This window comes from Ciconia boyciana, chromosome 1 (genome assembly GCF_034638445.1).
Source record: "Ciconia boyciana chromosome 1, ASM3463844v1, whole genome shotgun sequence".
Lineage (NCBI taxonomy): Eukaryota > Metazoa > Chordata > Aves > Ciconiiformes > Ciconiidae > Ciconia > Ciconia boyciana.
Window position 1 is genome coordinate 28,742,696 of NC_132934.1, and position 17,948 is coordinate 28,760,643.

The window sequence follows — 17,948 nt, forward strand, 5'->3', positions numbered from 1 at the left end:
GACATTGTATGAGTACCCACATTCTCAGAAACAATATATTAAATCTTTTTAGTCACCTAGTTTGCCTTATTGGCATAGCTTTTGCTTCTTAAACTGGTTTATAATAAGAAAAAGTGCTGTTCGGCATGCTTGGTAGGGAAAGCTATGAGGAATGTGAAAGCTGTTTTAAATAGACTCTGCCTGTTGTGTGTGATAAGATGGATGCAACCTGGATCTTCACAGTGAGTTTGAAAATACAGTAAGGACTCAACTCTGGGACCACCACAAAGTCTGACAAAAGGACAACATATCAGGTTGTTTCCTGGTTCTTCTCTTGCTCCAGTGGAGATGTATTTTGCCCAGTCCTTGATTTGCAGTAGATCAGGTCCATGGTATGGGTAGGGTCAAAAAGCCTCCACTCCTTTCCCAGCTCGCTGCCTGCCCATCCCATTGTTAGGAAGGAGATGACTGGTTTCCCCATCGTGTTGTTGCCTGTGATGATCTTTCTTAATGCTGGGAGGAAAGCTGAGGAACAAAGGGACACAGAAGAGCCCATTGCTACCCACAATGAGTGCATAGGAAGAAGCATAAACCTGTCCAGAAGTGTTCGAAATAGCAGCACAACCTTTACTGCCAAGCATTCTGCAGATTGACCAGGATGTATTATTTCACTCAAAATGCTCATTCTGCCTGGGAAGACCTCCTGTGAGAGACTGGCCATGAGGGATCTTTAAAAAACAAATGAGAATGCAGTTGCAACAGAAGGGCTGTGCAGTCCCTCTAATAGGTGTCAGAAGAAAAAAAGGCTCATCTTCGCCTGTCATACATAGAATACAGATTATTCTGATATTTTTAAAGATACCATTTTAAGACAGACCTGTGAGAAAATGTCTTTTCTTTCTGTTTTGTTCCATTCAGAGGCATTATTTCCAGATCACTGTGACATGAAAGAGCATGTATTTACAGAGTATTACAGAGTGTCTCTGACAGAACGTAGCTGGAGGCAATATAATCCGGAGAAAGATGCCTCATAAATTCCACCCTATCTCATGACCCATCCAGCAAAGGTGGTTTTGTTCAGACACTGTTCAAAACCAGCTATCATCATGTAGGCAAGAAATACTAAGAACAGACAATGTGAGCACTTACCCAGAGCTCACCAAGGAGTGGGTGGAGAGCAAAAATCTAAAGAAAATTCAGGAACAGAGCTGAAGCCTGATGTGATTAATAGAAGCATGTTTTTGTAATTATTATGTTCTCAACAGCCTGAATCTTTTGCTGCTTGCTAAGTGCTCTGTACAAGTCAGCTGGGCAGCAGGGAAAGCTGGCCAAACATTCCTACATTTGCAGAGAAGTGCCACATGCCTCCACTGCATGCAATGTTTGAAGATGCTGCAAAGTTATTTTTCTTGTAGCATCTGCAAACTATGACTAACAAATAAAGAATCAGAAGAATACAGAACTGGCTATGCCATCCTTCCCACCAATAAACTTGATGTCTCGTATCTGCCCTGGCAGCGTCCGTGCTCTGGACATCCGCGTCCTGACGGCTGCTAAATGCCACTGCAAAAAAGCAGACACTGTGGCAAAAGCAGGTAAGTAGCACAACTCAAGCTGAAGTGGTAGAGAAGGGGTAGAAATGAAAGGCAGGGAAGGCAAAAAGCCCGATATCAAAGCAGCATTGTCTTTTCTCTTTGGATGTGATACAAATCTCCACTAATAACCTGTATAGCAGGAATTTACAGAACACAATCTGGATGGAGAGGAATTTTGCCTCTTGTGTGCTCTGGGTCTAGTGGCTTTTACACACAGTGTCCAAAACAAGCTGAGAGCTGCCCAGGTTTTATGTTTCCCAGGTACGGAAGTTACAGAAACAACGAATCTTATCTGTGTTTTTATCTCAGCATGCCTGGCAGAGAGAAAGGGGCTTGGTCTTTGGAGGCCACACATGGCTCAGCCAAATCCTTCATGTCAACTCAAGTTCAGGGAAAGCAGAGAGATTCAGCACAAAGAAGTTGTTTACATTCTGGGGCTGCCCTTTTGCAGGTGGAAATCAGGGTGGATCTGTCTTTTGAAAGCCTGAGGAATGGAGAGGTTGAAAGGCTGAGAGCACCCTTTTCTTTGCTATGTGAGATGGACTTATTTGGTCTGATTTCTCTGTGAGGAGGATTTGAAAGATACTGAAGTAGAAATCCATAAGGTAAAGACTCCCTGTGAAAGAAGAAATTTGTGGTTTATTAGTTGTGTAATGCAGTCATTGAGATTAACTACTGAAACAATATTTGTTGCTCTATTAATGGTCAAAGCGTTTGATAGTGAAAATAAGCTGTTAAAATAATTGTTTAAAGTTTCTTATATTCACACTAACTTTCAAAGCAGGGTGGCAGCTCTGCCAGTACATCAGTTAGCATCACTGAAGACCTGTTCCTGCACAGCACCTCTCTGCAATCTGAACCGAGGAGAACTGGGGACACGCGTATGGTAACTAAAGCAGAAACCGGAGCCAACTGGCCTCCCGGGCACAAGGCAGCAGTGAGGTCCGGTGTTACAGGAGAAACACCAATCCCTGAATTCTGATTTTGGACGGTAAGAAAAAGGAGAAATAACATTAAGCATTTTTGCATTAAAATGTGCTTGAGTGTGCCCATCTATATTAATAGTCTAGCAGATGAACTTTGGAATTAGTGATCCATCAAAGTTCAGTTCCCTTGCTACTAACCGTTCTCACTGCTAAGGGATACTGGCGGTTTTTGAAGAGCTCTGAGAGCAGGTCAGGTTTGATAACAACTATGCTAACATCTGTCCAGGTGGTTGGTTAAGCATTTTAATTCCATTCGCCAGATCAAAATTAGAGATTGAGGTCTCAGTCCATTCATTCAGGAAAGGCAGCCTCTCCATCTACCAACTCCATCTACCAGCACAAGTTTGAAAACATAATAGAAGCTCTTTTATGCCTCTAGCAATGCACTGCACACTTTTATAACAGGCAGGTAATTGTTCTGGGTACGCCAAAAGATCAAGTTTAACAATTTATGACCAGATAAGAGAGATGTAAATATTATTTGATGGGAGCTGGCCAAGTGCCAACCTGCAGCACGATTTTTAATCGGAGTTAACTCCAGGGACTTAACAGAAAGGTCCAGCCACTGCCAGGAGAACAGAGTGGCAGCCTCAGGGATGGCTGTTGTGGTTCTTGGTTCCTCTGCATTCATGTAAGGGGAATCCTTATTTTTAACTGTGAGGTTACAGTTTCATTTTGTAGAATGTAAAAATGTTTGTAATTTTTTTCATGTGGTTGTGTGACACCATCCACATCTAAAGTTTGTTTTATGTGAGATTTGATAGACTGCTGTATTCATAGGCTTCTTGGGTGTTGGTTTGGTGTTAACTCTGGGTGCTTTTATTTGGCTGAGCCGTTTATGCTGAGAAATTGGCATCTTATATACTTTTGATAAAACTAGATCTTTTTAAAATTTTCAGCGAGGTGGGAGCAGCTAGATTATTTGTATTGTGTGCCAGTAAAAACCACAATATCCTACTTCTTCCCCCATGTTGGCTGGTTAGGGCACTTCCCTGGGATTTGCAGGCTTTAATTTCCAGCCTCCTGAGGCTGAAAAAGCTGAGAACACAGAACCCAAAGCTTATTTATAGAGTGGTTCTGCTAACCACAATGACATTGTGCAAAGGTAGACAGCACCACAGACTGTTCTGGTCTCAAAGCTATTAATATGTGCTGACTGCAAGGATATCTGCTTTGCAAAATGCAGATATTTCAGCTGGAGATATAGCAGCTCAACTCAACCAGGGAAGAATTCTTTTGGGTGAGAATGAATGAATAGGAGAAGCTAGATGCCAAAAGTAGTCTAATAATATAATGCTTTATTTCCACTTACAGGGACAGTTTACTACTCTACTTCTAGCTTAAAAATTTAGCAGGGGGATTTGCTGAGGCTGTGAATTTGTCTTGCTACTAAACAACAAGGGAGACAAATTGTGCACAGCTCCTTTTGGAACCATCTTCAGAAAAAAAATAATTTAAAAAAAATGAAGCAAACAAAATTTGTGTCCAAAATGCTGCCTTTCACAGCATCAGCAGAGTCTTCAGTACTATGACTTTTACATCCTGGTGCCCAGATTTCTTTTTGACCCAATTTCTTAATATCTTGGTTTACAGCCTTTTGTCATCAAGCAAGGAAAGAGAGAAAGCTTATTGCTCCTAATTCCTTGTCAGAAGAAAGAAAATGTAATTGTCTTTATGAGTGCTTTCTCTCTGTTTCATTGCAGAACATTAATCTAGAACTTGTACTCTGAGTAAAAAAGTATATTGTACACATTCCATTTTGTTTTGCAATGGTGGAGATATATGGAGTGTGCTTTAGGACAGCTTTTAAAAACTGACTTATCTTTTTCTTTTAAGTAGCCAAGCCAGAAAATCATCACTGGAAATGAAAATGGATCTCTATAGGTACAAAGCATGCCAAATACTACTGCCTAGTTTGATTTTGTATTCTTGTTTAGGTTATCACTAGAATGCCACTGTTTTTTTAAATTACCTTGTGCCCTGCAGGATAAGATAGTAACATACTTCCCTTTGGCTTTCAAGCTGTAATTAAGTTGGGCTTAGTTTACCATTTTAATGAGGAGAACTCCCTACACAGTTCTCTGTATCATGCATAAACACGGATTCCTGTTTATTCATACTGAGAGCTCTGTTAGTACTGTATTATACTAACATCTGCATCTTGAAACAAAATGCACCCATTTTTTAAAACTACATGAATGAATAGCATGTGTAGTCAGGTTTATGAAATATTAGGCTGATGAAAAGTTCAAGTGTAAACAATCAGGGAAAGCCCCCTGAGCTTATTTAATTAACATTCAGAAAAATGCGAACATGTGGGGAGAAATATTCCTGTATGTTTTGACACATTTCTTTGTTCTTCTACCCATCAAGATACAATCCCTACACAACAGAAGTCTGGGGGTTGTTTAATGTCTGGGCAAGTGAGAATAGAATAAGGGCTATGCTGCCTGTTTATGTGTCGTATATCTTGGATCTGTCAGGAATGTGCTGCAGCCCCCGTCCAGCCAGCTTAGCTGGGCTGCCTTCCTGTGGGAGCCAGATCGTGGTGGGGAGGGAGACAGGGCAGCCCCAGCACCCTCCCGAGCGGGGACTGAGCGTGTGGGTCCTGCAGCTTAGAAGCCCTTCCAGCTCCCACGGCTGAGACATGACCCTCGTGAGCTGGATGCGACAGGACTTTATGTGGGAGGCAGTGCTGGTGCAGGCAGTGAAAATGTTTCCTTCCTGCATAGGCTGCAACAACAGTGGTGACTTGAACTGCGGTTCTTGCATTGAAGTGAACACAGGGACTGTTCCCCGTCTATTATTTTGATGTAATAAAGTGATGTGAGAAGTCAGAAGAAAAAGTACATGGCTTCATGAAATGTCCTATGGTGGAACTATCTGGATTTACTGTAAGAGACATGGCCATGCTTAAGTGGTGCTATCTATTCTAAAGAACCTGCTTTTACCAGGCAAAGTTTTCATTTAGAGACAACTGAATAATGGGAAAGCATTTTCAAGTGGTGGTAAATTGTCTGTGAATACATGTAGCCACATCTGATAATATTTTTATTGAGATTACGACATTAAAGTAGAATACTGAACTGGTCGATGCCAGAGTGTGAACGGTGGCTTAAAAATGGTCTTCTAGTGAGAAAATGAAAGATCAGTTCCATTTACAGAAGAAAATAGAAAGCTTTCTCCAAATGCCTTTATTGTAGAGTGTGTGTCTGTCTCCGTGAAACAGCTTTTGGAGCTGCTGGAGAGCTATGGCATGGAGACCCCTCCAGCCCCAGCATTCCCTATAAGCATATGTTTATCTTAACATTTTGCCTAGAACATTTTCACTGATCAAATGCTGGCAAAATTTTAGCATCTGTGATGCTAATTTGTATCTATGGAGATGTTTTAATAGTTTGATAGGAAAGAGCTTTAGGGTTGTACAATATGAGATGGCTGTGTAACTTCCTCAGGGTCCTGTAAAAATAGCAAATTTGCATTCTTCATGAAATTGGGGCATTCCTTGAGCAGACATTGCCTTGCTTCATAGTAAATCAGCTCCAGTACCTTTGGTACACATGCATTTACCAAGAGCATGTCTCTGAAAGGTCAACAGATTGCTCAGTCTAGTCAAAATGTCTTTCCAAGTTTTAGATTGCACAAACTTCGGTCTTGAGAAAGGTCCCCTTGAGTGATTCCCTTTTTATAAAAAATATTGTGTTGATTTGCCAGTGAATTTTCAGTATGTTTCTTCTTCTTGAAACATGTTGCTAAGGCACACTGCCTTGTTTTGTATTGACCATTTGGGCAATGCTTCACCACGCACTAGGAGAATCACTTGGAGGAACATGGGCTGCTGACTAATCCAGCACTGATGAGCTGCTGTCCATGACCACCTATAACAAAAATGTGTCCACCAAGAAGGTGGGAGGCAACACCACTTTATTAAGATTTTATTCACTGATTGAGACAAATATTTCATTTTAGCAATGCTGTGCTTTGCGACAAAGAAATCCTGGGTCCCACTTCAGTCAGTAGAAAACACATTTGGCAGTTCAGTGCTGACACTGTAATCGTTATTTCCCAATGGCCTGTTGCAGTACTTTCCAGGCTCACATTGTTCATGCCTTAATCACTTCCCATTTTAACTATTCCTGCTGCCACTTTTGTGCTCTTAAGTCTCATAGCTTCTCAGTGTCCAAAGTTCAGTGGCTAAATCATGGACTTACTCACGGAAATGGAAATGTCCCACCCCTCTCCTCAGTCACTTTGCACTGGCCTTCTACACAGCTTTAAGGACAATTCAGACTTTGCCCTTTGTCTTCCAAACCTTTCCTCTATAAGCTGAAATACAATGTCTGCTCTGTGACGATGACTTTGACCAAATTTTAATTGAGCTATTAATGATGTTCAAAGGGGCCAAACGCTACCACAGTTCATATTTTTAATTGGGAATAAAAATTCTCATGAACTACAATGTTGCATTAGGCAACATTGTGAGAAGGAGTTCCCCAAGATATCTATGAACATTGCCTTTTGGACACGGTTTTCAGGAGGTAGTATGGGGATGGCAATGAACTCTAGATATCTTCTGGAGATCCCTGGAAGAATTTGGCCTTCAGTGATATTATGAAACTCTGAGGTTCTCTCGGTGGCAGCAGCTACATATTTAAACATCAACAGCCATTGTATACAAAAAGATTGGGTGAAATTGTGGCCATCTCAAGTCAATAATAAAACATATGATAATTAAATATTTATCTCTTCCAAATTTAACTGACTTAAAAGTGGAATTTCTATAATTTAGACATTTAGTCTAAGCTAGTTCTTCTATGGTTAGCAGGAGAGGATCTTCAGAAGGTGATTTGGCTAGTTATTTTAGATGTGTGTTTTATAATTAGACTAAAATGCCTTTAGGAGCCAATTCTCTCCCTTGACTGTAAACAGTGTAAGGGACAGGCTTAGCAGAAAATCCAGCTGTTGTATAGCTGGTTTCAGTTATGCATTGTCTTCCATGGTTTTGTCTGTATAGTCTTGGGATCAGTACTGCATTGTGCACTGTGAGATCCTGCCCAGAGTCACCTTGATTTCAATGGAAGAACACGTGATGGTTTTGGGCCACAATCGAGTTTGCATCAACCAAATTATCTTTTTTCTATATTTTGCTAAAATGGAGATGTTCAGCAAGTATAAATCTATTTTAATGCTCTTTTGGTAGGAAATACAGAAACACCCTGATTCATAGGAAATAATAGGAAATTTTAAAATTCTGTGTTTACAGTTTTAAACACATTTTGTATAATTTTCCACAAAATGGAAAATCTCATTCCTCTAAAGCTCCGCTCAAGGTACAAACCCTCTCAGATGTTTGCTTTACTGTGAAAACCATTGGACAAGTAAGGACTACACAGAATTTAATACAGCTTACTTTAGTTAAGCTGTAATTGCTTTGCAGAACTTTTCTAATCTTAAGAATATTTTAAAAAGTTAGAGTATATATATATATATATATATATATATATATATAAGAAATCCATTTACATTTTAACTCCTTCTGTCAGCATATTGTATTGCATTTCCTTTGGCTTTCACTCTTCAGCTGCTGTTTCTCAGTGGTTGTTTCTCCCTTACCTCAACACTAGTTTCTCACTTAGGCCATGATTTTGTGAACATATTATTGCAAGCTAGGTGTCGATTTACACCCAGTAGTTATTGTTTGGTAGGTGCCTATGTGCACATACCTACCACAAGTAAATGAGAGGTGTTTTACCAAGTTTCTAGCAATATCTAATGAATTAGAGTCAAAGAAAATTGTAGAAATAATCAGTGAAAATGGAAAATACAAACTTAACTGTTAGAGATTCAGAAGCTATTGGATCATTAGGCTTTACAAGAGTCTTAAAAAGTGGCAGATTGTAGCAGAATGTAGAGATTTCCACTTGCTTCCATCATCTCATGTTCATAAAATTAGTCATCCTTTGCTTCCCCTAGTTCTGCCTTACACAATAGATATAGAGGAATCCACTGGGATAACCATGGAGTTCCAAACCATTGAACTATATTTATTTAGATTACAAAAACAAAAGCAGCAAACCTGACTGATGAACATCACAGACTGAAGGAACAATGCCTTTAGAAACATGCAAATAGATTTCCTTTAATTCTGGAAGGACGTCTTTGAAATAAACAGCGTGGTAAATTATTTAGCTTCTATTTTTTTGGAGGTTGAGCTTGCTAATGTTCCAGATGTGAGAGAACAGGAAGTTCTATCATTTCCTCAGAATATGTGATGTGTAGACTATTTTTTTTAAACTGCAGATTGGTAAAATAAGGAGAAAAATACAACAGTCATTCCCTTATACAAATATGTTATGGTGTTAGTATTATTCATGACACTACTTTTTCTGATTTTTTTTTACTTTTTCCTCAGTAACATAATTGTTTTCTACATTGTAAGAATCCATCCATCAATAGAGACCCATTTTTACTGCAAATAGAATGAGAAATCATTAAGATTATATTTTGCGAATATAATTACACAATATTAAGCACTGCTAATAATAATAAAACAGTATTACTAAAACAATGGAATCTATGTTGGGTATTAATGATGATTATTAGTACATACAGAAATACATTTTCCACTACAGGTACTGTAAAATGTGTGGCATCATTGATTAGACAGATTTCTCCATCAGTTTGTGTGATTAGAAAATACGTGCTTGAAAGGAAAAAGAACATAATTAAAATTAATATAGATAACTGTAAAATTGTTTCCTGTCTGATAGCAGCTAAAATGGAGGAGCTTTTCAATCAGTAATTTCCTCATTAATTCATTTTAGCAGTGAATTTTTCAAGTTTTTCTTGTTCTATACCCTCAGGTCTTCAGTGCTGTGCACTTTTCTTAAATATAGAAATTACTACAGTAAACTCTTTCCCCACCAATATATATTTCCATGTTTATGCATGTAAGTTTGCTGTGTGTTTCTTACGAAAAGCAGTGAACATGAGAAATGCTGAACGTCATCTTTTGATCACCCTTTTTAGAGTCCCATTCTGCACTCTGACTCTGGTTCTGCCCGGTTCTGTCCTTGACAGAAGGACCATCCTCAGGTCCTCAGGGTTGTGCATGCTAAGCTTGCACAAGATGCTGAGAAAGCAGGACAAGCGAATCTGTGGAAGGGACAGCACTGTCCTCAGTTGTCCACAGGATATTGAGTATTAACAGGAGGAAGCAACACAATATTAAAAATAGTTAGAAACACTGTCCTTCGATTAGTTTTTGCTCTGTAGTTCTTTGCAACCTGATAATTTTACTGATTCCATAAATGCTAGGAAATCCTCCAGGAAAGGTAAAACTTGAATTATGCATGAATTCACACATCCTGAAGAGTAAAAGAGGCAAGCCAACATCTTTCAAGAACATCTTTCATTGGATTGTATTTTTAAAAATACTACATCCTATTAGCCGTCCCTCTTTGGTCTTAAAATATTTACATTCCAAGATAAATGTTGACCTAGTGAATAAACAAGTTTCTGTGAACGGTTTTCTACATAAAGACATGAGTGAGTGTCCCAAACACAGGAATCAAGCTAATTCACCAGTAAAGCTTACAGGACAGGGATTCCTCTTGGTTTAGTGAGATTTAAACCTGATCATTATTAAATATAATTTGTTTAATGTAATCTACTGAACTATACTTAGATTGTGTTTACTGTAATTGCCATTATTAATACTATGGCTGAAGTTCTGTGAATTTTGGGCAGTATTGATGCCATAAGAATTCAAAATCTAATTCAGGTACAAGTTGCACAGAGAAAGATGGGCTACGGTCCTGTTATAGTGCCAAGTCTGCAAGAATGTCATCCTGCCTTTGTAACCAACCACAAATAAAGCAGCTGTGTGGGAAAATATCAAGAAGAGGCTTACCAGTGCCCAGCTGGAGCTATACTGAGCCCTGAATTGCACAGAACCGGAAAAAAAAATCTCATGTCTGTTTGTAGTCCTGTAAGTGTGTGGGCTGCTTTAGTATGGAAACCAAATTTTATTTTTCTCCACCAGCAGAAACCTCAGACCAGGGCACTTCCATGTTACATGGTAATAAAGTGATTGTGCAAACAAGATGGAAGGGGATGTAATAACTCTGTGTTACATTTGAAGAGAACGGAATATCAAGTATGAGTGTAAATATCACTTAATAATTTAGGATTATTTCAAACTGTGTACTTACCTGCAGAAAAAAATTTACTTAAAACACTGCAATATGGCAACAGATTCAAATTTGTCTCTGATTCAGCTGAAAGGGACTTGTGCTCTGCAAGGTGCCAAAACTCCTTAAATTTGCTGAGATGTATTTTGAGAAAGCTGCTCCGTAGAAGTGCCTAAGAGACTATCAATAAATTAATGGGCTATCAATAAAGAGTCTATCATAAATTGCTTGGCTTCCAAGAGCTTGCCAATAACCTGCTGAAAGTTGCGCTGCAATAAGGCAAAAGGGGCACACACACCTGGCAGTAAATACTGCTTTCTTGTCATGAAATAGAGCAATGCAAGAGATAAAGACATACATTTGGACGCCCGGTTCTCTCTCAAATGTCATCTGCAGTTGCACAGATCACTCCGAAGACTTCATAAAACTGAAGCTGTTCCCAGTGTTGGGTATCAGCAGTATGGATACATCCATACTTGAACGTGCATTGAGTTACTTTGTATTGTTTCATAAAATACAAAAGCAACTGAGCCACAGTAACATAAAACAGGACTAATTTAGGGAAATCAATGACATTACTCTGACGTTAGTGCAACTTTCAGAATAATTTGCTGCCCCAAAGGTCCACTTTTAAGAACTGTCTAAAAAACAGGAAACTATATTCAGCAATCCCAAAAACACCATGGACCATAGCAAGGAAACACATAGCTCCTTTCCACTCCAAGTTGTTGGCTGTGCTCACGCATTGTTTTTTGACTGGGTAACAGCTGTGAAGAGAGGAATATTTTCCAAACACAAATATAAAAATGCCCTTAGGATGCAGACATTTTTATCACTCTTTGGGAACAGTGTATTCTGTTTTAGATATTAAAAATTCAGTGTACAGCACATAGGTCACACCTATTCACTAGATTTCTAATGGTGGTTGGCCTAAACAGCACTGTGCGTGGCAAGGATCTAAGGAGGGAAAGATTTGATGGAAATTAAATGGCTTCTAAATATATGGTCTTCACAGAATTACATTTAAACATTCTCATTCTGTTTCCAGTCCTTCTCTTAGTGAAGTCAGTGACAAAACTAGTGACTTCACTGGTATATAGGCAAAATCCTTTGCTTTTAGCACGTTGCCTTGGGAAAGCCTCCATGTCTAAGACAGTAAGACATGTTTTATTACCCTGCAGAAGAGGATAAAACACCACGAGTCAATGTTCTCTACACTAAATCGTCTTCTTGTTATGACATATAATGTTCTGCAAGCCTTGAGTCATTAAAAAATAACAAGGATCCCCAGCAGGATTTTTGCTAAACAGTCAAAGAAGAAACTATTTAATTTTTAATGGACTTGTAAATTTATTATCAGTTAGATTTCCAGGTCTTGTTTAAAGAACAATTGAAAAGTTACTCATGGTCTATTTTGTTCTGATTAGGAATGGACTGAAATTTTCTGGAAGAACAGTTTTCCATGAGAAAATATGATCTAATGATATTGAAAAATATCGGAGAAGGTTTATATTCAGTTGAAACTGCTAATGGAAGCCAGACTGGCTTCCAGATTTTCATCCTGCTTGTTGTCCCATTCACTTTGTCCTATTCACTACCTCTTCAGCAGCTCTACTGAGCTAGAATAAAAAAAAAAAAATTTTTGCCATCAAGGAACAAAATTTTATGTTTTCCATTGTTTCATCAAATACAGAGGAGAAAAAGTGGATATTTGATATTTAGTTTTAGGGTGTTTATTTTTATTTTACAGAAAAGAAAGTGCAGGTCCCACCCCAAAATATTTACTAATCCAGAATGTTAAGAAGACCCAGGTTAAGAAGAGCCAGGACATTCTGAACTTCCACTGAATCTCAGCTTTTAATCTCAAGTAAAAACCTGCAAGGAGGTAAGAATGAAAAGTTAGTGTCAATAAATAAAACTCATTATTCTTGACTTCTTTCTCTCAGGTTTGACATCAGTGCAATTATATTATCCTATCTAGAAACTGATGTAACTGTGTGACTTCCTGATACAAATGTTGTTTTCTTAGAAAAACTATTATAATGTGCCATTAGAAATTAAGAAGGCATATGAGCGCAGAAAGCTGTATTAGCATTTACTTTGGGGCAAGTGCCAAATGACATAAATTCTAGAAAATGATCCCAAGAGAGTTGACTTTATGGCTGCTTTTAGCTTTCTGTGAAAGGTGAAGCAGCTACTAGTATTAATGGTGGAGGCACTGCCTCTTCGCTGACCCTCGAAGCAAGGCTGGAGCATGGCAGAGGCTCTTACCCTGGATGTGATCAGTGAAAGCAAAAGGTCATGTGTTAATATTCACATTGCAGACACATTTTTCTCATGGTCACCCATCTTCTCCTCTAGCATTCTCCAAAGGTTTCCTTAAAGCCATGTCTGAGTCTGGACTTCAGTATGTGCTCAGACTCATGTTTTTGCATGGTGTATAGACAAAGTCAGAGAGATTAACGGCCAGGCTCACAATTCAGGCACCTATGTTTCTGTATAAGCTCAATTTAAAGAACTAGACTTCCCTGAGTAATTAACGTAAAGCCTGCCTGGGCAGGGTAGGTGCTCAGACACTTGTCTTAGACCCAAAAGCTTACTTGGGTACCTTTAATGGCATTGCTACACATGATGGGGCCACAGTTTTTGGCTAAATGAGTCAGTTCAGTGCTTCTCTCTGGAAGGGCTTGATTTGCTAGAAGTGGTCTGAGAACTCCTGGTTCAGCAAGGGATAGCAATAAACTACCTAGGGAAGAGGGAAAGGCAGTGGCCATGTTGTCCTGATGACCTGGGGGGAAAGCACTTGCCTGGGAAGTGGAAGATCTGATTCAGTTTCCTCCACATCCTGAGGAAGTCCCAGCCCCCTCCCATTTCCCAGTCTCTAAGCTAGGCTGGGATGGGGTCACACTTCATCCTTCCTATTGCTGATGGCCCAGATGAAGAAATCATGAACCCAAAGAAAAGGTAGACAAGAGGGCTTCCACGTGGCTTTTGCTGTGTTAGGAGTAGGGAATCTTTGCTTCTGTTCTCTGATGAAGAGTGAATATGTAAACAGCTTGGGAAGTGGGCATCAGAGTCTAAGAGTTACCTCTAAATGAGTAATGTCTTTTCTGGCCAATACCACAACCTGCGATTTTGGATTGATATGGATGACTCAGTGTCACTAATGAAGCCTGCAATGTGCCTGCTCCTCTGAGTACATCACCACTGTCAGTGGAAAGAATATGTCCATTTTGGCTCATTTAGCAAATTAGCAAAAGTTATGAATAATAGCTATGATAAGAAAACAGGAGATGACTAATGAGTTAAGTTTTTTTATTGGCGAGAATGTCAAAAGACATTAAAGATTTTTCATAGATAAGAAAGGTAATAAGCCTCTGGACTGCCATTAAAAGGCAGCGCTAAGGCAAGCAAGAAAGAAAACACTTGTATACTTCTTCCAAAACAGAGGGGGCTGAAGGGTTCACACTTCTCATAAGTTACTGAGGCAACAGAAACTCCTGTTGAAGAAAAGAAGAGGGAATAAAGTAGCAAAAGGCTATCTTTTGCTGGGATCACTAGTCTTCCTTCATCCTTGTCCTTCTTCCCTTCTGTTCCATCTTCCTCATCAGAGTGGAGCAGGACAGGAGATATTGTGATATTGTGATTAGTCCAGAGCATGGAGCAACTTTAATCTTAAATGCCTGTATGTGTTCATGCATGTGTGCATGTGGGTATGTTCATACACTTGTACAAAATTCCATGTGATGCTGACAAAATACATCCAAAGGAAGGACTGATGGTATTTCCTCCTTTTGTTCTTGAGGAGGGTAAGACATTTTTTTCTGCACACAAGTGCTCCCCTGTTCCTGACACAATCACTTTCAAAATGTGCTGTCCCACCCAAATGAGGATTGCATCCTACTTTTCTCCTCTGGGGACTGCAAGCTTTAACTTTTAGGGCTTGTCTCTACAAGTACAGTCTTTACTTCCCTCTGCCTCCATGTAGCCAAAGAGAGGAGAGAATCTGGGCCTGCACCCATTGTGTGTACCCTGTACATTACCCACAGTCAACTGTCAATCTTGAAAAAAGAGGGTACCTCTTAAAACCTGGATGGAAGCTCAAGATGGATGGGGGAAAAAAATCTGTACCTTTAAAATTATGTTTAATAAATAATAAAAACTTAACTCAGAGAATTTGGTGTTGTTTTGCAATGTCAGTCTATGTTATCTGTTATCTTTCGAGCATATGTCTCCAGGGGCCACAGAGGTAGGTGCTGAGCCTGGGGCTCTTTCTGACTCAGAAAGGCACAGGGCCAGGAAAAATGGTAGTTCCCAGCCCTTATTAATGAGAGCATGGGGAGATCTTTCTATTCACAGGATCAAAGACCAGCTGACACTTGTTCTGGCACTGAGAAGATTATAAATAAGGATCCTGCTTTTGTGAGTTCCTGAGCATCTTCAAATCTCTTTGACCTTGATGAAGGGGAAGAAGAAATTGTAAATATAACTGTCTGAAGATTCTCTGTGAAGTCCTTACATTCACGTGGGACAGCAGTGAGAAATGTCAGGAACTTGAGCATCCTCAAGATAGCATGACCTCTTTGGACTGTTCCAATCAATCAGACACTTTTTTGCTGAAACCAGCATAAATATTTTTGGAGTACAAAGTTATGTTTTTCTTAAATGACCATTGGAAGAAATGACCTTGTGATATGGGTGAAGTTGTATTGAATGTCTTAGATGATGAATGATGATATTACATTGTATCCGATTACATAGTTCCTGAATAGGCATAGTTTGGCTACAGGAAGAGTATGAGCTTGGATATTTGTTACCATTTCCTTTTCATATTATGAAAACAAAAAATATGCAGATTAGCCGTGTATGGTTTGCATAAAAAGATGTGGTTGTTTTTCTCTTATTTACTAATGAAATGCTATGTGCTATTGTAATTTAAAAAGTTTCCTTCTCCATGGCTTAAGTTTACGCAGTTTTCTGTTTTCCTGATTTGTGGCAGAAAACTAAACAAATGTCATATCTGAGCTTTTACCAGTAGGGTAGTATCATGCTTTGGCAACTCGGTGTATTTTTGTCTTTAGTTTATTTAGTCTGCTATTTTTTCAATTGTATAATTATTATTAATTATTAAAATAAATTTTAATTATTATTTTTTCAATAATTTAATTATTAATAACCTAATAAATTAATTTTTATCTACAATGCTCTGAATGGAACAACAGGCAGAACAGAGAAGTAAATCATGACTGAACCTTCAGTTCTGTCTGCTTTCGACATCTGCCTTCTGCGAATCACTGATTTGCATATAAATACATTTAAACTGCTGCTGCTTGATGTTCTGTCGTCTATTCTGGACCACTGTTGGCGTGCACACTCGTGACCATACCAAACAATGCCAAAAATCTAAATCACTTTTTTAAAAAGTGTGATTTTAAAATGCCAAAACCAGAGATAACCAAATGCTGGAGAATTACTGTATTATTAGATAATATCGTCATCCAGATAGAGTGATTTGAAATGTGTGGCTTTGCTTTAGCAAAATAAGAGAAAGTGTATTGTAAAGATTTAAGATTGAAGGATTATGCATTTTATACAGATGCTGTTCAACTTCATTTTTTCAAGAAAGAATATTTTTTTAAAAATGCAGTGAGATTTTTGAAATTGGCAATCACTTTTTCCCAGCAGCAGCTCAGCAGCGTTTTGCTCTTCTGTCCTGTAAGTTCTTGCTTTTTTCCCCGCTATGTTTCCATTGGTTTTTTTCTGTGGAGCATCTCCATCGCTTCTGCAGTGTCTGCTCAGCTCCTGAAGCTCCTGCATGCAAAGTACTACTGCTGCATGGCCGCTGGGGAGAAATGCATATCGTGAGAGCACCTTACCTGGTAAGTGGGGAGTGGTAGTACCCTGATTTCAAAGAAGGGAAATGCGAGCCCAGAGGTGGTGTTTGGGAGCCATGCAAGAAGTCTAAAGCACTCCCAGATAGTGGATGGACACCTATAAACACTAACTTGACTTTTGTGTCCCTTTATCTTTCCTCCCGCCTTCTAAGAAAATGATCTAAGAAAAATCAACATAATATAGACACAGTCTCTGTCAAGTTTTGGTTATACCAGGATATTTGGAAAACTCTGTGTCAAACGTGTTTGTGGCTAAGAGCTTGTAAAAAGGTTTGCAGATTAAAAGCAGCATTCTTTCAGGCTCAGCTCCTAAACAGATCATATGATCTTAATACCCGCCTTATAAATGTTTATACTGACAATAAAATCCATAAAGGAAAGATTGAACAGCAAATTCACCTGTATTAAATGTTGATGCCATGGAAAGACATTTAAATCCACTTTCATAAGAGAACCTTGTTTACAGTGCTGGAGTATATGACTTGGAGGCTTTTCAAATGCAATTGTTTTGGAAGAGCTTTTTTCTTTTCACTAGTTTCCTGAGCAAAACTTGCAGGCTGTCAGATATAAACACATATTTCAGTGGGAACAGTTTATAATAGCTTCATTCTAATGTAAATTTACACCAGTTTTGCATTGGTGTAACTGCTGGCTCCAGATGAGCATCAGTGGAAGTGAGATCATGATTAGTTCCTGAGCAGTTGGAATAAGGAGAAAAAAATGGTCAAGATACAGCCATAGAATACTCAGTGTATATATTTAATTAGGTATTTATATAATACTCTGTTTGTGTGTATGTGTATGCAGTATATATAATTTATGTAGAGAGATTGTATATCCATGTGGGTGAAGCACTGATGCGCACATTTACCTGGTGTGGAAGCTCACTTTTGTGAGAGTTACTAATTTAACAGAAGCTTGGCTCCTAGCTAAGGCTAAGGTTAGCAGGAGAGGGGAGCAGTGGGCTAAGGAGGACTCTTCCCCCTTCTTCTGGCTGTGCAGCAGGCTCGCTCCTCCTGGCCCCGCACTCAGGGTCCGGTGGCATAGCCACAGGGCCCCCTCTGCTCTGGCACAATTACATTATGCCACATGATTTGTGCACCCAGAGCTCCCACTGACTCCTGGTTGCCCTTCCCTGGAGGGGGCAGCTGCCCCTGCCAGGCCCCGACTCATAAAACATTAACCCATTTTTCTGCCCTTGAGCCAAATCCATTCCAGCCAGGCTGGGGGAGCTCGCCATGGCTGATTTTCAAATATCTCTGCTATTTTAGCTTGGATGTATTAGTTCACGTTACTCCAAAT

General features: G+C 39.2%; 1 long non-coding RNA gene across 1 annotated transcript; it reads left to right on the forward strand.

Moving 5' to 3' along the window:
• Nucleotides 1–2,367: 2,367 nt before the first annotated feature.
• On the forward strand, nucleotides 2,368–15,813 carry LOC140656339 (uncharacterized). The gene is made up of 3 exons (XR_012044062.1): nucleotides 2,368–2,565; nucleotides 12,503–12,637; nucleotides 15,112–15,813. It is a non-coding gene; the product is annotated as an uncharacterized lncRNA (long non-coding RNA).
• The last annotated feature ends 2,135 nt before the right edge of the window (nucleotides 15,814–17,948 follow it).